Source organism: Salmo salar, chromosome ssa25 (assembly GCF_905237065.1).
Source record: "Salmo salar chromosome ssa25, Ssal_v3.1, whole genome shotgun sequence".
Lineage (NCBI taxonomy): Eukaryota > Metazoa > Chordata > Actinopteri > Salmoniformes > Salmonidae > Salmo > Salmo salar.
The window spans coordinates 52821479-52837211 of NC_059466.1; the positions used below are offsets into that span (position 1 = coordinate 52821479).

At 45.3% G+C, this 15733-nt stretch overlaps 1 pseudogene; it reads right to left on the reverse strand.

The window, feature by feature from the left end:
- The window catches only part of LOC106591428 (trichohyalin-like), a 64962-nt pseudogene extending 49549 nt beyond the window's left edge, over nucleotides 1-15413 (reverse strand).
- Between the last annotated feature and the right edge of the window lie 320 nt (nucleotides 15414-15733).

The window sequence follows — 15733 nt, forward strand, 5'->3', positions numbered from 1 at the left end:
GTATATAGCCTGGTACCCTGTGTATATAGCCTGGTACCCTGTGTATATAGCCTGGTACCCTGTGTATATAGCCTGGTACCCTGTGTATATAGCCTGGTACCCTGTGTATATAGCCTGGTACCCTGTGTATATAGCCTGGTACCCTGTGTATATAGCCTGGTACCCTGTGTATATAGCCTGGTACCCTGTGTATAGCCTGGTACCCTGTGTATATAGCCTGGTACCCTGTGTATATGCCTGGTACCCTGTGTATATAGCCTGGTACCCTGTGTATATAGCCTGGTACCCTGTGTATAGCCTGGTACCCTGTGTATATAGCCTGGTACCCTGTGTATATAGCCTGGTACCCTGTGTATATAGCCTGGTACCCTGTGTATAGCCTGGTACCCTGTGTATAAGCCTGGTACCCTGTGTATATGCCTGGTACCCTGTGTATATAGCCTGGTACCCTGTGTATATAGCCTGGTACCCTGTGTATATAGCCTGGTACCCTGTGTATAGCCTGGTACCCTGTGTATAGCCTGGTACCCTGTGTATATAGCCTGGTACCCTGTGTATAATGTCAATTTTTTTGTTTTGTTTACTCCTCTACTTGAGTCATCTCTCTCTCTCTCTCTCTCTCTCTCTCTCTCTCTCGTATAATCAGTCTGCATGGTCAATACAGCACATGGAGAGACTTGTATATTCAGTCTGCACGGTCAATACAGCACATGGAGAGACTTGTATAATCAGTCTGCACGGTCAATACAGCACATGGAGAGACTTGTATAATCAGTCTGCACGGTCAATACAGCACATGGAGAGACTTGTATAATCAGTCTGCATGGTCAATACAGCACATGGAGAGACTTGTATAATCAGTCTGCATGGTCAATACAACACATGGAGAGACTTGTATAATCAGTCTGCACGGTCAATACAGCACATGGAGAGACTTGTATAATCAGTCTGCACGGTCAATACAGCACATGGAGAGACTTGTATAATCAGTCTGCATGGTCAATACAACACATGGAGAGACTTGTATAATCAGTCTGCACGGTCAATACAGCACATGGAGAGACTTGTATAATCAGTCTGCACGGTCAATACAGCACATGGAGAGACTTGTATAATCAGTCTGCACGGTCAATACAACACATGGAGAGACTTGTATAATCAGTCTGCACGGTCAATACAGCACATGGAGAGACTTGTATAATCAGTCTGCACGGTCAATACAGCACATGGAGAGACTTGTATAATCAGTCTGCACGGTCAATACAGCACATGGAGAGACTTGTATAATCAGTCTGCACGGTCAATACAGCACATGGAGAGACTTGTATAATCAGTCTGCACGGTCAATACAACACATGGAGAGACTTGTATAATCAGTCTGCACGGTCAATACAGCACATGGAGAGACTTGTATAATCAGTCTGCACGGTCAATACAACACATGGAGAGACTTGTATAATCAGTCTGCACGGTCAATACAACACATGGAGAGACTTGTATAATCAGTCTGCACGGTCGATACAACACATGGAGAGACTTGTATAATCAGTCTGCACGGTCGATACAACACATGGAGAGACTTGTATAATCAGTCTGCACGGTCAATACAGCACATGGAGAGACTTGTATAATCAGTCTGCACGGTCAATACAGCACATGGAGAGACTTGTATAATCAGTCTGCACGGTCAATACAGCACATGGAGAGACTTGTATAATCAGTCTGCACGGTCAATACAGCACATGGAGAGACTTGTATAATCAGTCTGCACGGTCAATACAACACATGGAGAGACTTGTATAATCAGTCTGCACGGTCGATACAACACATGGAGAGACTTGTATAATCAGTCTGCACGGTCAATACAACACATGGAGAGACTTGTATAATCAGTCTGCACGGTCAATACAACACATGGAGAGACTTGTATAATCAGTCTGCACGGTCAATACAACACATGGAGAGACTTGTATAATCAGTCTGCACGGTCAATACAACACATGGAGAGACTTGTATAATCAGTCTGCACGGTCAATACAACACATGGAGAGACTTGTATAATCAGTCTGCACGGTGGATACAACACATGGAGAGACTTGTATAATCAGTCTGCACGGTCGATACAACACATGGAGAGACTTGTATAATCAGTCTGCACGGTCGATACAACACATGGAGAGACTTGTATAATCAGTCTGCACGGTCGATACAACACATGGAGAGACTTGTATAATCAGTCTGCACGGTCGATACAACACATGGAGAGACTTGTATAATCAGTCTGCATGGTCGATACAACACATCGAGAGACTTGTATAATCAGTCTGCACGGTCAATACAGCACATGGAGAGACTTGTATAATCAGTCTGCACGGTCAATACAGCACATGGAGAGACTTGTATAATCAGTCTGCACGGTCAATACAACACATGGAGAGACTTGTATAATCAGTCTGCACGGTCAATACAACACATGGAGAGACTTGTATAATCAGTCTGCATGGTCAATACAGCACATGGAGAGACTTGTATAATCAGTCTGCACGGTCAATACAGCACATGGAGAGACTTGTATAATCAGTCTGCACGGTCGATACAGCACATGGAGAGACTTGTATAATCAGTCTGCACGGTCAATACAACACATGGAGAGACTTGTATAATCAGTCTGCACGGTCAATACAACACATGGAGAGACTTGTATAATCAGTCTGCACGGTCGATACAACACATGGAGAGACTTGTATAATCAGTCTGCATGGTCGATACAACACATGGAGAGACTTGTATAATCAGTCTGCATGGTCGATACAACACATGGAGAGACTTGTATAATCAGTCTGCATGGTGGATACAACACATGGAGAGACTTGTATAATCAGTCTGCACGGTCAATACAGCACATGGAGAGACTTGTATAATCAGTCTGCACGGTCAATACAGCACATGGAGAGACTTGTATAATCAGTCTGCATGGTCAATACAACACATGGAGAGACTTGTATAATCAGTCTGCATGGTCAATACAACACATGGAGAGACTTGTATAATCAGTCTGCACGGTCAATACAGCACATGGAGAGACTTGTATAATCAGTCTGCACGGTCAATACAGCACATGGAGAGACTTGTATAATCAGTCTGCATGGTCAATACAGCACATGGAGAGACTTGTATAATCAGTCTGCACGGTCAATACAACACATGAGACTTGTATAATCAGTCTGCATGGTCGATACAACACATGGAGAGACTTGTATAATCAGTCTGCACGGTCAATACAACACATGGAGAGACTTGTATAATCAGTCTGCACGGTCAATACAACACATGGAGAGACTTGTATAATCAGTCTGCACGGTCAATACAGCACATGGAGAGACTTGTATAATCAGTCTGCACGGTCGATACAACACATGGAGAGACTTGTATAATCAGTCTGCATGGTCGATACAACACATGGAGAGACTTGTATAATCAGTCTGCATGGTCGATACAACACATGGAGAGACTTGTATAATCAGTCTGCATGGTGGATACAACACATGGAGAGACTTGTATAATCAGTCTGCACGGTCAATACAACACATGGAGAGACTTGTATAATCAGTCTGCATGGTCGATACAGCACATGGAGAGACTTGTATAATCAGTCTGCATGGTCAATACAGCACATGGAGAGACTTGTATAATCAGTCTGCACGGTCAATACAACACATGGAGAGACTTGTATAATCAGTCTGCACGGTCAATACAACACATGGAGAGACTTGTATAATCAGTCTGCACGGTCAATACAGCACATGGAGAGACTTGTATAATCAGTCTGCACGGTCAATACAGCACATGGAGAGACTTGTATAATCAGTCTGCACGGTCAATACAGCACATGGAGAGACTTGTATAATCAGTCTGCATGGTCGATACAGCACATGGAGAGACTTGTATAATCAGTCTGCACGGTCGATACAACACATGGAGAGACTTGTATAATCAGTCTGCACGGTCGATACAACACATGGAGAGACTTGTATAATCAGTCTGCACGGTCGATACAACACATGGAGAGACTTGTATAATCAGTCTGCACGGTCGATACAACACATGGAGAGACTTGTATAATCAGTCTGCACGGTCAATACAGCACATGGAGAGACTTGTATAATCAGTCTGCACGGTCAATACAGCACATGGAGAGACTTGTATAATCAGTCTGCACGGTCAATACAGCACATGGAGAGACTTGTATAATCAGTCTGCACGGTCAATACAGCACATGGAGAGACTTGTATAATCAGTCTGCACGGTCAATACAACACATGGAGAGACTTGTATAATCAGTCTGCACGGTCAATACAACACATGGAGAGACTTGTATAATCAGTCTGCACGGTCAATACAACACATGGAGAGACTTGTATAATCAGTCTGCACGGTCAATACAGCACATGGAGAGACTTGTATAATCAGTCTGCACGGTCAATACAGCACATGGAGAGACTTGTATAATCAGTCTGCATGGTCAATACAACACATGGAGAGACTTGTATAATCAGTCTGCACGGTCAATACAACACATGGAGAGACTTGTATAATCAGTCTGCACGGTCAATACAACACATGGAGAGACTTGTATAATCAGTCTGCACGGTCAATACAACACATGGAGAGACTTGTATAATCAGTCTGCATGGTCAATACAACACATGGAGAGACTTGTATAATCAGTCTGCACGGTCAATACAACACATGGAGAGACTTGTATAATCAGTCTGCATGGTCAATACAGCACATGGAGAGACTTGTATAATCAGTCTGCACGGTCAATACAGCACATGGAGAGACTTGTATAATCACTCTGCACGGTCAATACAACACATGGAGAGACTTGTATAATCAGTCTGCATGGTCAATACAACACATGGAGAGACTTGTATAATCAGTCTGCACGGTCAATACAACACATGGAGAGACTTGTATAATCAGTCTGCACGGTCAATACAGCACATGGAGAGACTTGTATAATCAGTCTGCATGGTCGATACAGCACATGGAGAGACTTGTATAATCACTCTGCATGGTCAATACAACACATGGAGAGACTTGTATAATCAGTCTGCACGGTCAATACAGCACATGGAGAGACTTGTATAATCAGTCTGCACGGTCAATACAACACATGGAGAGACTTGTATAATCAGTCTGCACGGTCAATACAACACATGGAGAGACTTGTATAATCAGTCTGCACGGTCAATACAACACATGGAGAGACTTGTATAATCAGTCTGCACGGTCAATACAACACATGGAGAGACTTGTATAATCAGTCTGCACGGTCAATACAACACATGGAGAGACTTGTATAATCAGTCTGCATGGTCAATACAGCACATGGAGAGACTTGTATAATCAGTCTGCATGGTCAATACAGCACATGGAGAGACTTGTATAATCAGTCTGCATGGTCAATACAACACATGGAGAGACTTGTATAATCAGTCTGCATGGTCAATACAGCACATAGAGAGACTTGTATAATCACTCTGCATGGTCAATACAACACATAGAGAGACTTGTATAATCAGTCTGCATGGTCAATACAGCACATGGAGAGACTTGTATAATCAGTCTGCATGGTCAATACAACACATGGAGAGACTTGTATAATCAGTCTGCATGGTCAATACAGCACATGGAGAGACTTGTATAATCAGTCTGCACGGTCAATACAGCACATGGAGAGACTTGTATAATCAGTCTGCACGGTCAATACAGCACATGGAGAGACTTGTATAATCAGTCTGCACGGTCAATACAGCACATGGAGAGACTTGTATAATCAGTCTGCACGGTCAATACAACACATGGAGAGACTTGTATAATCAGTCTGCACGGTCAATACAGCACATGGAGAGACTTGTATAATCAGTCTGCACGGTCAATACAACACATGGAGAGACTTGTATAATCAGTCTGCACGGTCAATACAACACATGGAGAGACTTGTATAATCAGTCTGCACGGTCAATACAACACATGGAGAGACTTGTATAATCAGTCTGCACGGTCAATACAACACATGGAGAGACTTGTATAATCAGTCTGCACGGTCAATACAGCACATGGAGAGACTTGTATAATCAGTCTGCACGGTCAATACAGCACATGGAGAGACTTGTATAATCAGTCTGCACGGTCAATACAACACATGGAGAGACTTGTATAATCAGTCTGCACGGTCAATACAACACATGGAGAGACTTGTATAATCAGTCTGCACGGTCAATACAACACATGGAGAGACTTGTATAATCAGTCTGCACGGTCAATACAACACATGGAGAGACTTGTATAATCAGTCTGCACGGTCAATACAACACATGGAGAGACTTGTATAATCAGTCTGCACGGTCAATACAACACATGGAGAGACTTGTATAATCAGTCTGCACGGTCGATACAACACATGGAGAGACTTGTATAATCAGTCTGCATGGTCAATACAGCACATGGAGAGACTTGTATAATCAGTCTGCATGGTCGATACAACACATGGAGAGACTTGTATAATCAGTCTGCATGGTCGATACAACACATGGAGAGACTTGTATAATCAGTCTGCATGGTCAATACAACACATGGAGAGACTTGTATAATCAGTCTGCATGGTCGATACAACACATGGAGAGACTTGTATAATCAGTCTGCACGGTCAATACAACACATGGAGAGACTTGTATAATCAGTCTGCACGGTCGATACAACACATGGAGAGACTTGTATAATCAGTCTGCACGGTCGATACAACACATGGAGAGACTTGTATAATCAGTCTGCATGGTCAATACAACACATGGAGAGACTTGTATAATCAGTCTGCATGGTCAATACAACACATGGAGAGACTTGTATAATCAGTCTGCACGGTCAATACAACACATGGAGAGACTTGTATAATCAGTCTGCATGGTCAATACAACACATGGAGAGACTTGTATAATCAGTCTGCATGGTCAATACAACACATGGAGAGACTTGTATAATCAGTCTGCACGGTCAATACAACACATGGAGAGACTTGTATAATCAGTCTGCACGGTCAATACAACACATGGAGAGACTTGTATAATCAGTCTGCATGGTCAATACAACACATGGAGAGACTTGTATAATCAGTCTGCACGGTCAATACAACACATGGAGAGACTTGTATAATCAGTCTGCATGGTGGATACAACACATGGAGAGACTTGTATAATCAGTCTGCATGGTCGATACAACACATGGAGAGACTTGTATAATCAGTCTGCACGGTGGATACAACACATGGAGAGACTTGTATAATCAGTCTGCACGGTCAATACAACACATGGAGAGACTTGTATAATCAGTCTGCACGGTCAATACAGCACATGGAGAGACTTGTATAATCAGTCTGCATGGTCAATACAACACATGGAGAGACTTGTATAATCAGTCTGCACGGTCGATACAACACATGGAGAGACTTGTATAATCAGTCTGCATGGTCGATACAGCACATGGAGAGACTTGTATAATCAGTCTGCATGGTCAATACAGCACATGGAGAGACTTGTATAATCAGTCTGCATGGTCAATACAACACATGGAGAGACTTGTATAATCAGTCTGCATGGTCAATACAACACATGGAGAGACTTGTATAATCAGTCTGCACGGTCGATACAACACATGGAGAGACTTGTATAATCAGTCTGCATGGTCGATACAACACATGGAGAGACTTGTATAATCAGTCTGCACGGTGGATACAACACATGGAGAGACTTGTATAATCAGTCTGCACGGTCGATACAACACATGGAGAGACTTGTATAATCAGTCTGCACGGTCAATACAGCACATGGAGAGACTTGTATAATCAGTCTGCATGGTGGATACAACACATGGAGAGACTTGTATAATCAGTCTGCACGGTCAATACAACACATGGAGAGACTTGTATAATCAGTCTGCATGGTCAATACAACACATGGAGAGACTTGTATAATCAGTCTGCACGGTCGATACAGCACATGGAGAGACTTGTATAATCAGTCTGCACGGTCAATACAGCACATGGAGAGACTTGTATAATCAGTCTGCACGGTCAATACAGCACATGGAGAGACTTGTATAATCAGTCTGCATGGTCAATACAGCACATGGAGAGACTTGTATAATCAGTCTGCACGGTCGATACAGCACATGGAGAGACTTGTATAATCAGTCTGCATGGTCAATACAACACATGGAGAGACTTGTATAATCAGTCTGCACGGTCAATACAGCACATGGAGAGACTTGTATAATCAGTCTGCACGGTCAATACAACACATGGAGAGACTTGTATAATCAGTCTGCACGGTCAATACAACACATGGAGAGACTTGTATAATCAGTCTGCACGGTCGATACAACACATGGAGAGACTTGTATAATCAGTCTGCACGGTGGATACAACACATGGAGAGACTTGTATAATCAGTCTGCACGGTCGATACAACACATGGAGAGACTTGTATAATCAGTCTGCACGGTCGATACAACACATGGAGAGACTTGTATAATCAGTCTGCACGGTCAATACAACACATGGAGAGACTTGTATAATCAGTCTGCATGGTCAATACAACACATGGAGAGACTTGTATAATCAGTCTGCATGGTCAATACAACACATGGAGAGACTTGTATAATCAGTCTGCATGGTCGATACAACACATGGAGAGACTTGTATAATCAGTCTGCATGGTCGATACAACACATGGAGAGACTTGTATAATCAGTCTGCATGGTCAATACAACACATAATAATAATAATAATATATTATATAATTACACTATTAGTTTGATATATATAATAATAATAATAATATATTATATAATTACACTATTAGTTTGTTTCTTACAGCTGGTTTGTCTTTTCTTAGCAAGTTGGGCCTAAATCTTGTTAGCCACTAACGCTAATCGCTAGCTAGCTAATAATTTTTTATATATTTAACCTTTATTTAACTTGGCAAGTCAGTTAAGAACAAATTCTTATTTACAATGACGGCCTAGGAACAGTGGGTTAACTGCCTTGTTCAGGGGCAGAACAACAGATTTGTACCTTGTCAGCTCAGGGATTCGATCTTGCAACCTTTCGGTTACTAGTCCAACGCTCTAACCACTAGGCTACCTGCCGCCCCTCCACTCTAACCACTAGGCTACCTGCCCCCCTACACTCTAACCACTAGGCTACCCGCCTCCCTTACACTCTAACCACTAGGCTACCCGCCTCCCCTCCACTCTAACCACTAGGCTACCTGCCGCCTCTACACTCTAACCACTAGGCTACCTGCCTCCCCTCCACTCTAACCACTAGGCTACCTGCCTCCCCCCTACACTCTAACCACTAGGCTACCTGCCGCCCCTACACTCTAACCACTAGGCTACCTGCCCCCTCCACTCTAACCACTAGGCTACCTGCCCCCCCTCCACTCTAACCACTAGGCTACCTGCCCCCCCTACACTCTAACCACTAGGCTACCTGCCTCCCCTACACTCTAACCACTAGGCTACCTACCACCCCTACACTCTAACCACTAGGCTACCTGCCACCCCTCCACGCTAACCACTAGGCTACCTGCCTCCCCTACACTCTAACCACTAGGCTACCCGCCCCCCTACACTCTAACCACTAGGCTACCTGCCGCCCCTACACTCTAACCACTAGGCTACCTGCCTCCCCTACACTCTAACCACTAGGCTACCTGCCTCCCCTCCACTCTAACCACTAGGCTACCTGCCACCCTCTACACTCTAACCACTAGGCTACCTGCCTCCCCTACACTCTAACCACTAGGCTACCTGCCCCCCTACACTCTAACCACTAGGCTACCTGCCGCCTCTACACTCTAACCACTAGGCTACCTGCCTCCTCTACACTCTAACCACTAGGCTACCTGCCTCCTCTACACTCTAACCACTAGGCTACCTGCCGCCCCTCCACTCTAACCACTAGGCTACCTGCCTCCCCTACACTCTAACCACTAGGCTACCTGCCCCCCCTACACTCTAACCACTAGGCTACCTGCCCCCCCTACACTCTAACCACTAGGCTACCTGCCCCCCCTACACTCTAACCACTAGGCTACCTGCCCCCCCTACACTCTAACCACTAGGCTACCTGCCACCTCTACACTCTAACCACTAGGCTACCTGCCCCCCCTCCACTCTAACCACTAGGCTACCTGCCCCCCCTACACTCTAACCACTAGGCTACCTGCCCCCCCTCCACTCTAACCACTAGGCTACCTGCCTCCCCTCCACTCTAACCACTAGGCTACCTGCCCCCCCTACACTCTAACCACTAGACTACCTGCCTCCTCTACACTCTAACCACTAGGCTACCTGCCCCCCTCCACTCTAACCACTAGGCTACCTGCCTCCCCTCCACTCTAACCACTAGGCTACCTGCCCCCCCTACACTCTAACCACTAGGCTACCTGCCTCCTCTACACTCTAACCACTAGGCTACCTGCCCCCCCTCCACTCTAACCACTAGGCTACCTGCCCCCCCTACACTCTAACCACTAGGCTACCTGCCACCTCTACACTCTAACCACTAGGCTACCTGCCCCCCCTCCACTCTAACCACTAGGCTACCTGCCTCCCCTCCACTCTAACCACTAGGCTACCTGCCCCCCCCTCCACTCTAACCACTAGGCTACCTGCCTCCCCTCCACTCTAACCACTAGGCTACCTGCCCCCCCTACACTCTAACCACTAGGCTACCTGCCCCCCCTCCACTCTAACCACTAGACTACCTGCCACCTCTCCACTCTAACCACTAGGCTACCTGCCACCTCTCCACTCTAACCACTAGGCTACCTGCCACCTCTCCACTCTAACCACTAGGCTACCTGCCTCCCCTCCACTCTAACCACTAGGCTACCTGCCTATCTACCTAAAATCCCTCCTGAGATTAGGGGCAGGTATAGAGATCCTACATCCTGAGATGTGTGCAAACCTGGTGGCCAACTACAAGAAACGTCTGACCTCTGTGATTGCCAACAAGGGTTTTGCCACCAAGTACTAAGTCATGTTTTGCAGAGGGGTCAAATACTTATTTCCCTCATTAAAATGCAAATCAATTTATAACATTTTTGACATGCGATTTTCTAGATTATTTTGTTGTTATTCTGTCTCTCACTGTTCAAATAAACCTACCATTAAAATTATAGACTGATCATTTCTTTGTCAGTGGGCAAACGTACAAAATCAACAGGGGATCAAATACTTTTTTCCCCCACTGTATAAGGTCCCACAGTTGACAGTGCATGTCAGAGCAAAAACCAAGCCATGAGGTCGAAGGAATTGTCCATAGAGCTCCGAGACAGGATTGTGTCGAGGCACAGATCTGGGGAAGGGTACCACAACATTTCAGCAGCATTGAAGGTCCCCAACAACACAGTGGCCTCCATCATTCTTAAATGGAAGAAGTTTGGAACCACCTAGGCTCTTCCTAGAGCTGGCCGCCCGGACAAACTGAGCAATCTGGGTAGAAGGGCCTTAGTCAGGGAGGTGACCAAGAACCCGATGGTCACTCTGACAGAGCTCCAGAGTTCCTCTGTGGAGATGGGAGAACCTTCCAGAAGGACAACCATCTCTGCAGCACTCCACCAATCAGGCCTTTATGGTAGATTGGCCAGACGGAAGCCACTCCTCAGTAAAAGGCACATGACAGCCCACTTGGAGTTTTCCAAAAGGCACCTAAAGGACTCAGACCATGAGAAACAAGATTCTCTGGTCTGATGAAACCAAGGTTGAAGTCTTCAGCCTGAATGCCAAGCGCCACGTCTGGAGGAAACCTGGCACCATCCCTACGGTGAAGCATGGTGGTGGCAGCATCATGCTGTGGGGGTGTTTTTCAGCGGCAGGGACTGGGAGACTAGTCAGGATCAAGGCAAAGATTAACAGAGCAAAGTACAGAGATCCTTGATGAAAACCTGCTCTAGAGCGCTCAGGACCTCAGACTGGGGTGAAGGTTCACCTTCCAACAGGACAACGACCCTAAGCACACAGCCAAGACAACGCAGGAGTGGCTTCGGGACAAGTCTCTGAATGTCCTTGAGTGGCCCAGCCAGAGCCCAGACTTGAACCCGATCAAACATCTCTGGAGAGACCTGAAAATAGCTGTGCAGAAACGCTCCCCATCCAACCTGACAGAGCTTGAGAGGATCTGCAGAGAAGAAAGGGAGAAACTCCCCAAATACAGGTGTGCCAAGCTTGTAGCGTCATACCCAAGAAGACTCGAGGCTGTAATCGCTGCCAAAGGTGCTTCAACAAACTACTGAGTAAAGGGTCTGAATACTTATGTAAATGTGATTTTTTTTTACATATATAAATTAGCAAAAATGTCTAATAACCTGTTTTTGTAGGTTAGTGTGTGTAGATTGAGGGGAAAAAACGATTTAATCAATTTTAGAATAAGGCCGTAACCTAATAAAATATGGGAAAAGTGAAGGGGTCTGAATACTTTCCAAACCTCCCGATAACACCAGTGATGTTGTAAACCTCCCGATAACACCAGCGATGTTGTAAACCTCCCGATAACACCAGCGATGTTGTAAACCTCCCGATAACACCGGCGATGTTGTAAACCTCCCGATAACACCGGTGATGTTGTAAACCTCCCGATAACACCGGTGATGTTGTAAACCTCCCGATAACACCGGTGATGTTGTAAACCTCCCGATAACACCGGTGATGTTGTAAACCTCCCGATAACACCGGCGATGTTGTAAACCTCCCGATAACACCGGCGATGTTGTAAACCTCCCGATAACACCGGCGATGTTGTAAACCTCCCGATAACACCGGCGATGTTGTAAACCTCCCGATAACACCGGCGATGTTGTAAACCTCCCGATAACACCAGCGATGTTGTAAACCTCCCGATAACACCGGCGATGTTGTAAACCTCCCGATAACACCGGCGATGTTGTAAACCTCCCGATAACACCGGCGATGTTGTAAACCTCCCGATAACACCGGCGATGTTGTAAACCTCCCGATAACACCGGCGATGTTGTAAACCTCCCGATAACACCGGCGATGTTGTAAACCTCCCGATAACACCGGTGATGTTGTGAACCTCCCGATAACACCGGTGATGTTGTAAACCTCCCGATAACACCGGTGATGTTGTAAACCTCCCGATAACACCGGCGATGTTGTAAACCTCCCGATAACACCGGTCGATGTTGTAAACCTCCCGATAACACCGCTGATGTTGTAAACCTCCCGATAACACCGGCGATGTTGTAAACCTCCCGATAACACCGGCGATGTTGTAAACCTCCCGATAACACCGGTGATGTTGTAAACCTCCCGATAACACCGGTGATGTTGTAAACCACCCGATAACACCGGCGATGTTGTAAACCTCCCGATAACACCGGCGATGTTGTAAACCTCCCGATAACACCGGCGATGTTGTAAACCTCCCGATAACACCGGCGATGTTGTAAACCTCCCGATAACACCGGTGATGTTGTAAACCACCCGATAACACCGGCGATGTTGTAAACCTCCCGATAACACCAGTGATGTTGTAAACCTCCCGATAACACCAGTGATGTTGTAAACCTCCCGATAACACCGGTGATGTTGTAAACCTCCCGATAACACCGGCGATGTTGTAAACCTCCCGATAACACCAGCGATGTTGTAAACCTCCCGATAACACCAGCGATGTTGTGAACCTCCCGATAACACCAGTGATGTTGTAAACCTCCCGATAACACCAGTGATGTTGTAAACCTAAATCAAGGAGGAACACGGTAAGCATGTTAACTACATGAAGTAGCTAAGTGAAAACATGCAACGTAGGGCAAAGATTATAGGGTCCCCTAGGAAACACTTGTCAACACTGTGGTTCCTACCCTGTCAAAATAACTCCTCCCTGGCTTTTTCATTTGTTGTCATGTCAACACGGTATTCAAAGTGCCCACTGTTATATTCTAACTATAGAAATAAAAATAATTATTTTCTACGATTCCAACAGTTTCACCCAAGTGTTTTGCTCTAAAATCACAAGTCAAATTGCAATTCCAACATTTGTTTAAAAATAAGGCGTAGATTGTTTGCAGTGTGGAAATGATCTCACATGAGTGCAGGAAATGGAGAAAATTATTTAAATTCTGAAAATAGTTTAATTGAACAGTATATAACAATCAGAATGGAGAAAGACCCATTGAAAATCACTTAGAATATACAGTCAGTATGTGTTGCCAGCCTAAAGAACATTTTTAACTTTTATTATTCAAAAACATAAAATACCGTCTAATAAAAAACACATGATATTTTGTCCATATCGTCCAGCCCTAATTTGATTTGAAGAGGGTCAGATCATGTTGACAGTGAGTAAAACTACGATACATTGTGAGCCTCTTTTATTCAGCAATTCATAATGTTAATGATAAATTCATGAATTCGTAAGCAGAACCACAACGATAAAAGGCGAAACATTGAACCAGGCAGAGACCCATAGACCCAGAGCCCCAGAGCCCCAGAGACCCATAGACCCAGAGACCCAGAGACCCAGAGCCCCAGAGCCCCAGAGACCCATAGACCCAGAGACCCAGAGCCCCAGAGCCCCAGAGACCCATAGACCCAGAGCCCCAGAGACCCAGAGCCCCAGAGAACCATAGACCCAGAGACCCATAGACCCAGAGACCCAGAGACCCATAGACCCAGAGCCCCAGAGACCCAGAGACCCATAGACCCATAGACCCAGAGCCCCAGAGCCCCATAGACCCATAGACCCATAGACCCAGAGACCCATAGACCCAGAGACCCATAGACCCATAGACCCAGAGACCCATAGACCCAGAGACCCATAGACCCAGAGACGGACTACCCCATCCAAACCCGGCGGCGATATGGGACACAACCAATCACGGCCGGATGTGATGCAGCCTGGATTCGAACCAGGGACTGCACTGAGATGCAGTGCCTACAGACCACTTCGCCACTCGGGAGCCCATAAGAAGATCAGTAGTTTTGACATTGGAGAGATGAGCTCCTCATAAGTAACGTTAGTTAGTTAGCTAGTTAGAGCTAGTTGACGGTCAGATGAATCCCACTGTAAACTAGTTATATAGCATCATCTAAATTAGCTAGCGATCCAGATAGCAAGTAGACAGCTTTCCTACCTTTTAAAAGCAGATCCTTCGAAACATACTGGGAACGTAAACAAACGCTTTTCTGTAACCTCGAAGAAAAATAAAAACCCTAATGAAACATATGCATTTCCTTTCTCCTGATCCTAAACACTTCATCACAAAATGATTCAAAACTGTAAACTTTACCTCTGACATATAAAAACAGAGGAACCATGCAGACGCTGCAAAAAGAAGATGAGTTCATCCGCAGACAGCGCCACCTGGTGGCCGGAGGAGTAGTCTCCTCTAGTTCTGTGGCTGTGTCCAGCAGGTACCATAGTTCTACCACAGGGTTGACTGTTGTTGGTTCTACCACAGGAGCCAGAAAATTCTCAGAATGTACAACGTTCCCGGTTGGGATTTCCCTTATTAAAAAGATTGCAGTTTAACTGCAGTTTAACTGTAGTTATAATGCTGTTACTACGTCCAAAATACCACGGTCAACTACAGTTACTGCACTTTTACTGCAGTTTCAAAACTGCTCTCTTTTTTTGGTA